The following is a 13915-nucleotide window of genomic DNA, read 5'->3' as shown; positions in this document are numbered from 1 at the left end:
TATGGAATAGACCAACCTTTGTAGTTGATGATGTGAGGGTAGCAGCTGAAGTTCCTCACTTAGTTCTACAAAATTGTTGTATGTTGTTCCTACTATTTATTTTAGCTGTCATATTCTCTGTAGAAGAGAGTCCAGTCCAGTCAATGTTTCTCCAAGATACTTTGAATGGGGATTATAGGGGAATAAGATATTTAATTAGACCTTTGAAGCTTCATATGCTAGTTTATTGTTAAGGTGGAAGCATCTAGTTATTGTTTTACTGGTGCTAGGAGTGAGCCTTCGGTCAGTGAAGAATTTTCCTAAGATTTTAAGATCTTTGGGCAGGAGGCTGTTTGCCACTTTCATGTGTTTTTCTTATATTGTTATGGCCAAATCATAAGCGTATCCAAAATTGTGATCCCTTATCACGAGCATATCTGATATGTGTTAAGTTGAATAGCCTTGTGGGAGACTGTTGTTTAATCACCTTATCTTACTTATGTTGTCTCCCATTATCTGAAAGGATTTATCACTAATCATGCTATTAGTCACCAGAGATTTTTGCAGAGGATAATATGGCACAGTTTGTATATCAGCCTGTCCTTCCAACTAAGTCATCTGTCTCAATTAGATCGACAAATACAGCCGTGGTTTTGAGACTCATTGGAATCCTACTTCAATAAAGCCTGCTATTGCTTAGCACCTGGTTTATACAACTCTTATCTTGTCAGAAGCCGGCTTGTTCCACAGGCAGATGTTCATTTATTATGGAACCTACTCTGTTTATAATTAATCTTTCCAGGAGTTTGTAGCAGGAGTTCAAAAGGGTGGTTGGGTGGTGACTTTCAACTCTGTCTTGTGGTTTGCCAGGTTTTAGAAGTGAGGTCATTTTAGCTTTTTGGAATTCTGGTGGGAATTGAAAACTAGAAAACTACTGAAGCAGCTATTGAAAACCACATCTGAGAGAAATTTTCCAGTCCAACTGTGTGTGCCTCAAAGAGTTTATCAGGATTTCTGCATGAATGCCACCAAAGTCTGGTGCTTTACCAGATTTTCAACTACCAATGGCAGTGTCAATTTGCTTTATAGAGAAGGGATTACAATACTTAGAAAGCGTTTGGCCTGACCATGAAAAACTGAAAGGGCTTACTTGATGAGAGTGGAGTATCTTTTCACCCTTGGAACTTTAGAGAGAGATACAACTCAAGAGACTATTTAGTCAGAACTTATATGGGGTGTTTGCCATTGGTTTGTCTAGCTCCACCCAATTTCCTTAATAGGCTCTAAGTTTTCCTGCTAGATTTGAAATTGAGTGATTCTGTGTATTTTTCCCACTTCTTACATCAAATTGCATTCAAGCTGTGTAAGAGATCACTGACAATCTCCAGATTACCACTCTGTAGGAAGATCTGGTAGAGTCCTTCAGTTTCTTTATTCCATCCTTGGATGTATTCTTTTCTAAATACTCAAGGTATATGTCTTTTTGCTGAGATGATTATTGCTTTCACAAATAGTGAATAGTGCTGATAGTAATAGTAATGATAGTGCTGACTACTTGGTGGAATCCACCGTGTAGTTTTATCAAGATTTTAGGCAAATTCGGACCAATTGGCTTTTTTGAAAGTTCCATCTGGGTTTAGGAATAGAATGAATTAAGGGAATTTAAACTCCAACTTCTAGCAAGATAGGTTGTGTGGGAATATTATCCATTACTTTTCTTTTTATCAGGACAGGCTGCAAGTTTGTGCTTTCTGTGACGAAGCACAAGTCTGGGTTGTTTTTGTAATTACGTGCCACTGATTTAAATGTGCCCTTGTTTTTAGCATTGAAAATCAGCTGGACTTTGTTGAAGTTTGGGCCTTCTTGTTGGGCAATAATTTACTGTTGTCATCAGTGGAATGGTATTTCCAATTAACATGATGGTTATTGAAGTTGCTTGCATAGATTGTTGGGTGTGGCTTCATTTTCAGGACAAGCTATGGCCCTGTTGCCAAAAGGTGGTTTATAGATGTTCACTATTGTTAGATCACCTAGCGCAGAAGTGCACCAGTGTGCCTAATGTCCCTGTCCTACTGTCCCCATTTATTTGTACCCATTTTCTCTGTCCTTATTCATGTTTATTCTTATTCCTGTTATCTTGTAAATGAATGACTAAACAAATAAATAAATAAATAAAAACTAACTAAATAAATAAGGTTGACAATAAGGAATCATTTTCTATATTTCTTTTAACATGTGTAGCCACACCATAGCTGGGATGGTAGGTGGCTCCCAACATGTCATAATCATGAATCTTGCCTCTGCTGAGTTGCTGTCCTTTGTTTTCTATGTGTGTTTCTTGGAAGATAGTCATATATTACTGTCCAATAAAAGTTTGGAAACACATTGGCTCTTGGATCTGCTGAGCCCCTCGATATTGATTTGGCAAATTCAAATAATATTCCCAATCTCTCTTGTCATTTGGGCCTGAAATGATCGATTTTTTTGAAATCATTTTTGTTGAGTATTGTGATGTGGATTGGCTGCCATTTAGGCGGGAGTAATGCCTGTCTCTGATTGATTGATTGATTGATTGTGGTTGACAGTGGGGTGTTTTACTTGTGTTTAAAGTTGCAGTTCTCTGTGGCCTAATAAAGAAGTTGACTTAACCGAGACTTTGCCTAAGTTATTGAGTCTGAATCTTATAATTAAACAAAACAAAGTAGTTACCAAGATGGGATTCAATAATTGGCTGGTTAAGTAGTAAAATCAGCAGAAGCAGATTGTTCCACTAGTGACTTATTGTCTGAGGAAAGACAGCGTTACCTCAGACTCTGTTGGTTGTAATGGAGATGGTTTCGCCAATGGCTTTTGCACCTTTCAGTATACATTTGGAAACATGGGAGTCCTATATAGCAAGATTTGAGTTTTTCCTCAAGTTTTCTTGAGTTTCCTTGAGTTTGTCAGAAATTTCAGTTGAGCGAAAATGTGCTTACTTTTTAATGGTGTGTGGTGCAGAGATGTTTGACGCTGCTATATCATTAATGGCACCCACATCTATTCATGAAGCATCTTGGGAAACTCTGAAGTCTAAATGAAAAGACCACTATGCCCCAACACCTTATAAAATAGGTCATCATCATGAGTTTCATAGAAGGAATCAGGCAGAAGGGAAATCAATTAATAATTGTGTGGCTGCGTTGAGATCTTCTGCTTTGAATTCCGAATTTAAACACTTGGATGATGCCCTATTAGATCTCCTAATCTGTGGGGTCCGAGATTTAAAATTACAACGGAGATTGCTTGCAAAGCCTGATTTAACATTCCAGTCAGTGCTGGATAAGGCTAGGGCAGCCAAGATGTCCGAGAAGTCATTAGTTGCCATTCAAAGTAGTCAGAGCCAACCAAACAACAGGAATTTAGTTCCCGTTCCTAGGACTAAGGTTGACCAAAATGATGGGGTTTGTGAGGCAGAAGATGAAGAATTAGATGAGGAGAAACAAGTGAAGGAAGCGAAGAAGAAACTTGGAAGCCTGGGGGTAAACCACGTTATGAGCATTGCCTGGGTTGTGGGGAGGATCATTCCCGAAGCGATTGCCGATTTAAATTAGCAGTCTGTCAGCATTGCAATAGGAAGGGTCATCTCACCTGAGTATGCAGGGGTTCATAGCCCACTATAATGCAGCCAGCAAATTCCCAAATGAGCTGATGGCCCCCAGCTAAGAAGCTTCGGCTAGGAAATGACTGTCACACTGTCCATACTGGATCAGAGGATATAATCAGTCAAACTAATAATGGCCTTAAAAAGAAAATTCAATTAATAGTACAAATTTAAGGAGTTGACTGTGTAATGGAGGTGGACACAGGTTCTGCCTCCTCCATAGTGTCCTGGAGTACTATTAAAAGGCTTATCCCTTCCATGCCAAAATGCCAAGGGCTTTGATGTAGTGTGGCAATTTAATGATTAGTTCACAGAGTGATAAAGAATCAGATTGTAGGGTAAACAGACAGCTGCAATTTTTTCCATTATGGTATCTGCAAAAAAGGTGCACCTCCATTGCAGTTTACAGAGAAGTCTTTAAGTACCTTTCTGCCCTAAAATATTTTAGAGAATACATTAGTTCTGCATGAGCAATTAATCAGTTGCTAAAATTCCGGTAAACCTGTTGCTTCCTGCTCAATAAATCATGCTCTGTAAGAAACTTGCTTGAAAGAGTTACCGTATTTTTCAGAGTATGATGGACCTTTTTCCCTCAAAAAAGAGGCTGAAAATCTGGATGCATGTTATGCACTGAATACAGCATTTTTGCCTCCTGAAACCATACCCCTTCACCAAAATGGCCATGCATAGCCTTAGGGAGGCTTTCAGAGAGTTCCTTGGGGCTGGGAGGGCAGAAACGAGCAAAGAATGGGCTGTTTTTGCTCAATCCCCCACACACCCTGCAGGAGCACTCTATAAGTGACCTAAAGGCTATCGATGCCCCCTTTAAAAAAACCTGGGCCATTTTTGGGAGGTTTCCAGAGTGCAAAAACTTTTTTTTAATTTGCCTCTTCAAAACCTTGGTGCGTCTTATATTCCAGTGCATCTTATACTCCAAAAATATGGTACTTTAAGTTTGAAACAGTTGATCATAACTTAACAGGGTAGAGGCAAGTGGGGAAAGACCAGCTGAGGGAAAAAAAACACTGACAAAAACATACAAACAAACCACTATTCAATTCTTTCAGTCAATGACATTGAGGCATAGAACCAATTTTACACCAGCCAAAGCATTATTATGGAGCCTTCCCCTTTGATGGGCATCTGTACAAGCTGCTTTTTTTTGGTCAGCATTGCATTACAAGTGCTACCCATTTTGAGCTTATATACAACATCATGATGCGCATACAAAAGTGGTAGGGATTACATGTGATGCCACATCATTGCTTTAGATAGTCTGTGCATGTGCCTACTGCCAAGATGCTGCAATCTGTTCTGCTATGAGGCTCCCAGGTGCTCTCCAGTTAACACATTTCAGACCCAAACTGTTTCTTAAAAGGTTCTCTTATTTCTGTTGTTATAATAACACATTAAGATAGCCCATTGTTTGAAGAGTGTCACACAATAATGCATCAATCAAGCATGACAACAAAGAAAAATGAAGACTTGCTCAGGGGAAAAGTGAAACTGAACCTAGTATAAGTATATGCAAATCTGTTAAGTATATGCAAATCTGCATATATAACGCATATACACATTCATTGAGTCTAGCTGCAACTTCCCTAGCTTTCACCTTAGGAACGGTTAAAAGTAATCTACAGTGCGGTCGTATAGCTTATAACTCAGACTTTTATATTAACCCAGGCAATTGAGATAATTTAGTAAACAGTTCATTAACTATGAGCTAATGTACTATAGAAAGATAGTAATAAGGTCCTAAGGATACACTCTCCTGAGTTGAACTTGACTCTTGTTGACTCAGTTTTCTTGGCAACAATACAACAATACAAAAGTACTTTGCCATTGCCTTCTTCCAGTATCTTTTTAAACTTTCCAAGCTACCCTATAACCATGGGTTTCCCTGCAGGAATAATTGTTTCAGTCATCCAGATCATGGTTGTCCCAAAGATGATTTTTTTTCAAGAGGCAACTGGACTTTTTGTTACTTAGGTCAAGATCGAAACACAGGAATTGGAAGCATTCACCAAACATATCAACTGCGTGGACAGATACATCAAATTCACATGGAAAGATGTTGAGGAAAATACTCTACCCTTTCTGGACTTTTTGGGTCACATTAAAGAAGACAGAAGCCTTAACTTTGAAGTGTACAGAAAACCCACACACAGAGATCAATATTTAAATTTTGATTCCCACCATCCACTGGAGCACAAAATGAGAGTCACCAGAACCCTACGGCACTGAGTTGCTTACCAGCAAAGAATGGGAAAGAAAAAGAACTAAAGTATCTAAAGGAAGCCCTCAGAATGTGTGGCTATCCCAAGTGGGCCTTCATTAAATTTCAAAAAAGACCCTACGAGAGCTCCTCCATAACAGACAATGAAGAGAACAATAAACAAAGCAACATTGTCATTCCATACATTGCAGGAATATCAGAAAAGCTCAGGAGGATCTTCAGCCAACACAACATACGTGCACACTTCAAACCCAAGAATACACTACATTTGTCTACCCCAAGGATAAAACACCCAGACACAAACTAAGCAACATAGTATATGCAATACAATGCATTGAGCCATGTGCAGATCTATACATTGAGGAAACAAAACAACCACTTCATAAACGCATGGCACAACATAGGGAACAAACCCTTCAATATAAGATTCAGCTTGTTCATCTGCATTTAAAAGCAAAGGCCATTGTTCTGAATACAGCAAAGTCCACATTTTGGACAGAGGTGATTACTGGCTTGAAAGAAGGGTCAAAGATGCCATCTATGTCAAAACTGAATAGTCCTCTCTCAACAGAGGAGGAGGGATGCAACATCATTTATCTCTAGTCTACAACACAGTCCTTTCAATCGTTCCAAGGAGGGTCCACACCCATTTTCACTACTCAGGTAATCCTGAAGACACAGATAAACATCCAGGTGGCCTCAACCACTTGCTAAAAGAATGCAAGTGACCAGCTGTCTTCAAGGAGTATAAATCCTTCCATTCCTCACCATATAGTCAGAACTGTAGATGCTTCTTTGATGAAAAGCAAAATGTTTTCAAAGAAAAACTAGGAAGTCCAGTTTCCTTTTGAAAAAAAAACACCTTTGAGAAATTCAATCACAGAGTGGACCTGACCACCTTCAGTTATTGAGATGAGCCGTGGTCAATGGAATGCTCTCACCTAGCATAGACAGGAATAGGAATAGAATAGAATAGGTAACTGTTTTTTCTGTCTACCCAGAAATGGAACAATATCTGTGGTGGTTGTTATTGTATTGGGCAAGACAGTATTGTCTCTCAACAATTCTAATTTGTTTGGGGAAAGCAGTTGATCAGCAATATTAATATCATATCATTTATTATTATTATGTGGTTAATCTTTGGTGAGATTCACAGCCTTTGGGACTGGTTGGTAGCTCAACAGCTTGAGTCCTAATCAAGGACCAAGGAACTGTTAAGGTAACGTCGAACGATATAAGCTGTTCCAAGTAGGGTGGTTTTTTGTGGACTCAGAATGTTCAAGTCTGATAAATTTAAAATTTCCAAATAGCGAGGTAGCCCATTGGGTATTGCTCCAAGGGCTCCAATTACAATTGGGACAACACACGATTTCTTTTTCCACAGTCGCTCAACTTCAATTTGCAAGTCCCGGTACTTTGTGATTTTTTCTTGCTGTTTATCTTCAATTTGTGCATCTCCAGGTATTGCAATCTCAATGAACCATACTTTTTTCTTTTCAACTATTGTTATGTCAGGTGTGTTGTGGACCAAGTGCCTGTCAGTCTGAATTTTGAAATCCCACAAGATCTTGACTTTCTCATTCTCTAAAACCTTCTGAACCTGATATTCCCAGTGGTTTTTGCTGTACTCAAATCCAAACTTTTGGCACAATTTCCTCCTCCTCCTCCTCCTCCTCCTCCTCCTCCTCCTCCTCCTCCTCCTCCTCCTCCACCACCACCACCACCACCACCACCACCACCACCACCACCACCACCACCACCACTACCACCACCATCATCATAGTCATCATCATTATTATTATCGCAACAAAAGAATTGTACCACAGTAGCCAGTTGTTTTGCCGGATTTGGCATTGATTACTAGTCGGGCCCCACCCAGGGGCCTAGGACGTCGTAACGTATTTACGTAATATGCGTGCAGATCCAAGCAGTGCGGCATTTTGCATTTGACTGATGGTGATTTTGTCAATTTTTAACTGTTTTAAATGTAATTCCAGTGCTTTTGGAATAGCACCCAGTGTGCCGATTACCACTGGAATTACCATTGCTGGTTTGTGCCATAATCGTTAAATTTCAATTTTTAAGTCCTGGTATTTCGCAATTTTTTCATGTTCCTTCTCATAGACCCTGTTATCACCTGGTATTACGATGTCTATGATTGGCAATTTGCCTGAATTTCCTCAAGTTCAACTTCACTAAACACTTTATTCCATATAACAAATCGCCTTTGATCTGCTATTTGTTGTTCACTAACATTTGAATCTGGATATTGTTGTTTCCATAATTCATACATTCGCTTTAAATAGCCTCTTTTTTCTGGCTCTGAGTTGTAATAACAGGCCATTATGGCACGGTTTTCATCTGCACTATATTTTTGTCGTTTTGTTGACTGGTCCACTTGTAGTCCACTTGTTGACGGATGCCCAGGGACCTCAACATCCGCTGCAGCCCTTGTTAACCCGCGTGACGACCGATGTGGTATAGAATTTTATTCGTTCTTTCACCATGTTGTATGGGTTGGCGAGTTTTTTTTATGGGGCCAGGTTGCCAGCCTGACCCCAACCCTCATCATCCGGGCTTGGGACCAGCAACGGCGGAGTTCTTGTTGTTGTTGTTATTATTTTACATTTGTAATTGTAGCAAGATTATTCTAAGAAGAAATAATAAAATGCTCACAGTAGAAGAATGCATTATAAAATGACAGAACTTGAGGAAATGGCAAAGCCAATCAATTTAGACAAAAAGCAATAAAGATATTTTTAAAAACAGGAAGCCTTATATGGACCTTTTGTTGAAAGAAGAAAAGAATGAATTAAAGATTTATGTATTTGGGGGATTTAAAAGGTCAAAGAGAAAGGGAAAAGAATAAGATGGCATCTGATAGAAAGAGGGACAAAAGTAATCAATTTATATTTATATCCTCCTTACTTTTTATTCTCTATATTTTAGAAAAACAAGATTTAAAAAAGTGTATCTTAATTTTCTTAATTTTGTATATTCTAATAAATTGGAAGAATTCTAATAGAAAGGAATATACATTTGTGTTTTACAATGCTAATAAACTTTTTTAAATAAATGGCCAGTCCTCATAGTTCTTAAGAGTAATTATAAATATATAAATATATTCTGTAAAATAAAATATCTAAAACAATTAAATAAATTACACATTTAAATAAAAAGGTTCTGGTCTGCACCAAACACATGTTGCAGTCATTTTAATTACCAGCTCAATGTGTAAACTATATTCAATGGACCTACTAGGAAGTATTTTGAAATTGCTGCCTGCGTTCTAAGGATGCTGGAGGCTTTGATAACAGACAAACTATTAGTAAAAAAACTTTCCTTAGTAATTGAAAACTTATTTAAGAAAAATACGTTCCAGTCTATATTTTTAGTTAGCTCATTTGGGTGTCTTTTTAGCCTTTTTAGAATTCATTCATGTTTGGGTTTTTTTAAAAAAAAATCTTTATAAATATATTCTCTGGAATGTATCACTTCCAAAGAAACTATATTAATTCTACTTCGGAAAAGTAATTGGAACACAAGATAGATGACTGAGTCATCTCCCAACAGACTACAAGTATGAAAGCAATGTAAAGTTGTAATGCTCAAACTTTACAAATATCAGGAAATGACTGCCCTAACATAAGATGGAAAATTTGATTTCTTTCCAATACTGGCACAATTATTTTCATTTAATTTAACTTTAATTAAAATGTATTTTTAAAAAATAAAAGCTAATTTTGCAAGCCTCTGAAAAAAGAGAGGAAGGGAATAATAAAGATAAAATTATTGGTGAGGTAAAATTAATAGAGTGAAATGATACTGAAATGACTGCTTTGCTTTTATTAAGGAGTCTGCATGTGTTCCAGAAAGCTTATGCATCAAGATATTTATGGAGATGATTGCTGACACGTGAAACCCATTAGTATTCTCCCATTAGGAGATCATATATTGACTTTTGGACACAACTCAGATTGAAGTACTAGCCACTGGTCCTTGGGTTGGCAGGAAAATATGGTAGAATAAAACTTGTGGCATCAATTAACAAATTATATCCTGCTATATTAATGAGGCTGGTCTTTGCTGTTTTAATAAGGGGCAATTTTATACACTGAATATAGCATTTTTGGCCTTCTGAAACCCCACCCCTTTTGCAAAAATGGTCATGCATAGCCTTTAGGAAGCTTCCTGAGTGCTCTAGGGGGCTGGAGAGGGCAAAAATAAGCAAAAAAGGGCCATTTCTTGCTCATTTTTGCTCCCCCAGCCCCCCAGGAGCATCCGATAAGCCTCCTAAAGGCTATGCATGCCCTTTTTAGGGGCAAAAAATGGGCTAATTTTGGGAGGTCTGCAGAGTGCAAAAACTTTTTTTTTTTAAATTTGCCTCTTTAAAATCTTGGCGCATCTTATTCTCTGGTGCATTTTATACTCCGAAAAATATGGTAGTTCACTTCTAACCAGGCCTTGATTGTGGATAAGAAAACAACTAACAATTAGTGGAATGGAGCAAGGTTGGATGAATGTAGATAGGTGCTTATTAAGCATATTAAGGCATCTGTCAGTAAGTTTTAGGTGTAGAAATATTGCATTGTAATCTCTCAATTTAGGTGTCTCTGAATGTGAGTTTAAATTCTCTTCTAAAACACCATAAAACTTGCTATTTTTGAAATAGATGACAGGCATGGTAAAGGGGCAAAAAATAAAACAGAGAATAATTCAACTTACCACCACAATTAAGCCCAAAATTTATGTTGTTAAGTGAGATATTTTTAAGTGAGTTTTGCCCCATTTTATGACCTTTCTTGCCACAGTTGTTAAGTGAATCATTACAATAGATAAGTTAGTAATAGCTGTTAAGTGAATCCGGCTTCCCCATTGACTTTGCTTGTCAGAAGGTTGCAAAAGGGGATCATGATCTTGGGATGTAGCCATAGTTATAAATGTAAACCAGATGCCAAGCACTTGAATTTTCTTCACATGATCACGGGGGTCCACATAAGTCAGTTTTTTCAGTCTCATTTAACTTTGAATAGTCACTAAATGAACTGTCGTAAGTTGAGGACTACTTGTAAAGAGGGGACTGGTACTGTTTTAATACTGTTTGAAAAAAGGATTAAGATAGTTTAGAAATTGCCTGCATAAAATTTGATAAGGTGTCTAGTCTTTCTTATGATTCAAAATAGTTATGAATGTGAGGACAGAGAATCTTAAGATCCGCCTTGAGTGGACAGATCCCACCTCTGGCCATATAAATGATTGTTAGATTGTTTTCATGGAAAAAAAGGTGTCAAGGGAAGACGGAAAATGTTATGACCGGATTGGCTGATAGCTATAACTTTAGGCTGATAGCTATAGGAAGGGTGGTTCAACAAGATTTTAAGCATGTGGCAGGCATAGTGCTTACAAAGGGAATTTGCACCAATTAAGTGCATAGCCATTTGCTGGGATAAAATATGATGGGTTATTTGTTCATTTATAATCTGGTGCATTATGCAAAACCCAGGCAATTTAGCTGATGAATCATGGTTCAGCTAACACATGTTACTAGTATGTTATGCAAATGTAGCCCACCTGCTTGTGAGAAATGATAAAAGCAACTTTGAGGCAGAAGAGAGAAAGAGTGGTGAAATCAGCTGAAGTCTAAAATCAAATCTCATTATGAGTTAATCATGTTTATGCCAAATGAGAGACCTTCTTTCAAAATGAAAGATAATCCTGGAACTCTGTACAGTTGGTGGCTTCCTTTTTCTTTCTCTATATGTATATACTTACGTTCTTTTCATATATCTGCATTATTTGTTGAAAAGCAACCAAACTTTTCCCCATATGTAGGACTATATGTTGGGCAATGACATCTTTTTATTCTGACCAAGGAAGCTGGGCTGAAAAAAATAATCATTGGCTTTCCTTTCCAATTGCCTCTTGAGTTAGAAAAATCTAGGACACCAGAGACACAATCAGACTGATGGACATCTGATTATAATTTGCTCCTTGAGGGACTCTTGGAAAAAAGCAACTGGCAGAAGAGAAACCACTCCATTGTGTCAGAATCCTCATCTTCAAACAGAAACCCCAGGAACATATATAAATGGATTAGATTAAATACAATCTTCAAATTAGTAGAGGCAACCTGGAAGCTTTGCTTAAAGCCAGAAAGACATATGTTCTGGTTTCAGCAGCCAGGAAAAACACCAAAGTCTCAGACAGGCTAGATACATTCATTCGTTTGTGCACTTTCTATTTAATTCTATGTCTTTTAACAGTTGGGATTGAAAAGTTAGCTGGTTTTTTTTTTTTTTTTGAAATGAAGACAAACCTCCCTTAATTGGCACTCAGTTCTTGATGACATCATGGACATGTGCATGCAATTGCTAACCAAAAATCGTCAAAAATTAATTGCGACTGAAATTAACTTAGACAAAATAAAACTATTCAACTCTTTAGTTGACTGTTGATAAGCTGAGCTCTAATGTCAACAAAGCACTCTTACCTAGAGTCAGTAAAACTTCTTTGTAGGAAAATGAAATCATCTTTCCAATTAATGAACGTGTGTTGTAGTTTGGACATCTGCTATTTTTTTTAATGACTATTGCTAAGCTTTGATCTCACAACTTATCACTTGAGAAAAGATGAAGTTAATACCTTGCACCCTACTAGATTTACCCTTGAAACAGTTGGCTGTAAACTCCCAAATTAAGCAATTTTTGCTTTGTAAAGTTATGGTAAAAAAACCTCCACTCTTCCTGCTTTCTCTGGGACTTTTCCCAGATGTTCAGGAACTTTTCCTTTCTGACCTATTTTCAGTCATAAGGAGGTATCAAGCCTATAGTTAGGGGCTAGGGAATTGCCCCCTCGATGTTTTCCCCATATTCTCATCTTAAAACCCAACTGGGCCCAAACAAACAATTCCTCCTCATCTTGATTTATGGGCTTTTTACAGGCCTGGGAAAGATAAATATAATGTTGCAATATTTTGTTTGCCATTCGATCCCTAATCATAATGCAAAGATTGGGCATTAGCTTTTGAGGTGTCCTTGGTGCTCTCTGATCTTGGTTGGTTCTTGCAGACATTTTGTTATCCAAACTAGATAACATGGTTTATAATGGCTTTTGAAAGACTAACTGGGGCTGATGCCAAGATTGATTTTAAGTCTTTCCAGCTTTGCACCAGCTTCTTATCCTATCCTCTCCTGTTTAACACCATTTCTTATTTTGATATAATTAAGAAACAGCAGAGTGTGTCAGTGATCTTAGATTTATCAGGAATGAAAATATGATTTTCCCCTCTCCTAATTTCCATTATCACTACCTTTTAATCTGCTTCTTCTGTATAACTTTGAAAATACATTTTAAAAATATGCAGGAAAAAAATAAAATGCATAGGAGAATATGCTTTCCTTTCCTTTGTAGGTGTGTCCTTTACCGGAATTACTGAATGCCCCTAAAGTTTGATTATTTCCAATGAATGCAGAAATAAGCATTTCAGCCTAAATGTAATAGAACTTATTGAGAAATAATTGGATTTTTGTTCTTGCTATTCTTCAGAATAGTGGTGAAATAAAATCTAAGTAAAGGAATCGTCAATGTGAAAAAGAATACAGTATGGAATAATTAAGTAGCATCAAGTTTTATTCGAGGACAAAATGTTGCAGGAACAGAATACTTGTCTTGGATGCAGATTACAAGATTAGCTCAGCTATCAAGGTATGTTAACATTATACAGTATTTGAGATAAAAAGTAGATTTATTTAAAAGCACAAAAATAGGAAGAAAACAGGATAGGATAGGATAGGATAGGATAGGATAGAAGAGAGAGAGAGAGAGAGAGAGAGACAGAGACAGAGAGAGAGAGAGAGGAAAGCACCTAGTTTCTTAAACACTATTCATTTTTCTAACAATAAACCAGAGACAGACACAGAGAAAGTATATAAACATAGATTAAGTGAGCTTGTTTTTGATTTTTAGTGACTTCTTCAATTTTTGGTAACTTCTTCCTGGTAACTTCTTCTTCTTCTGTGAATGGAACTCAACCTAATTTTTTGGTTTTCTCTGATAGGTTC

The sequence above is a fragment of the Thamnophis sirtalis genome, unplaced genomic scaffold (genome assembly GCF_051295495.1).
Source record: "Thamnophis sirtalis isolate CommonGarterSnake01/CBP01778 unplaced genomic scaffold, rThaSir2_p1.2 scaffold_4, whole genome shotgun sequence".
Classification (NCBI taxonomy): domain Eukaryota; kingdom Metazoa; phylum Chordata; class Lepidosauria; order Squamata; family Natricidae; genus Thamnophis; species Thamnophis sirtalis.
Note: the sequence above shows the minus strand (reverse complement) of the source record.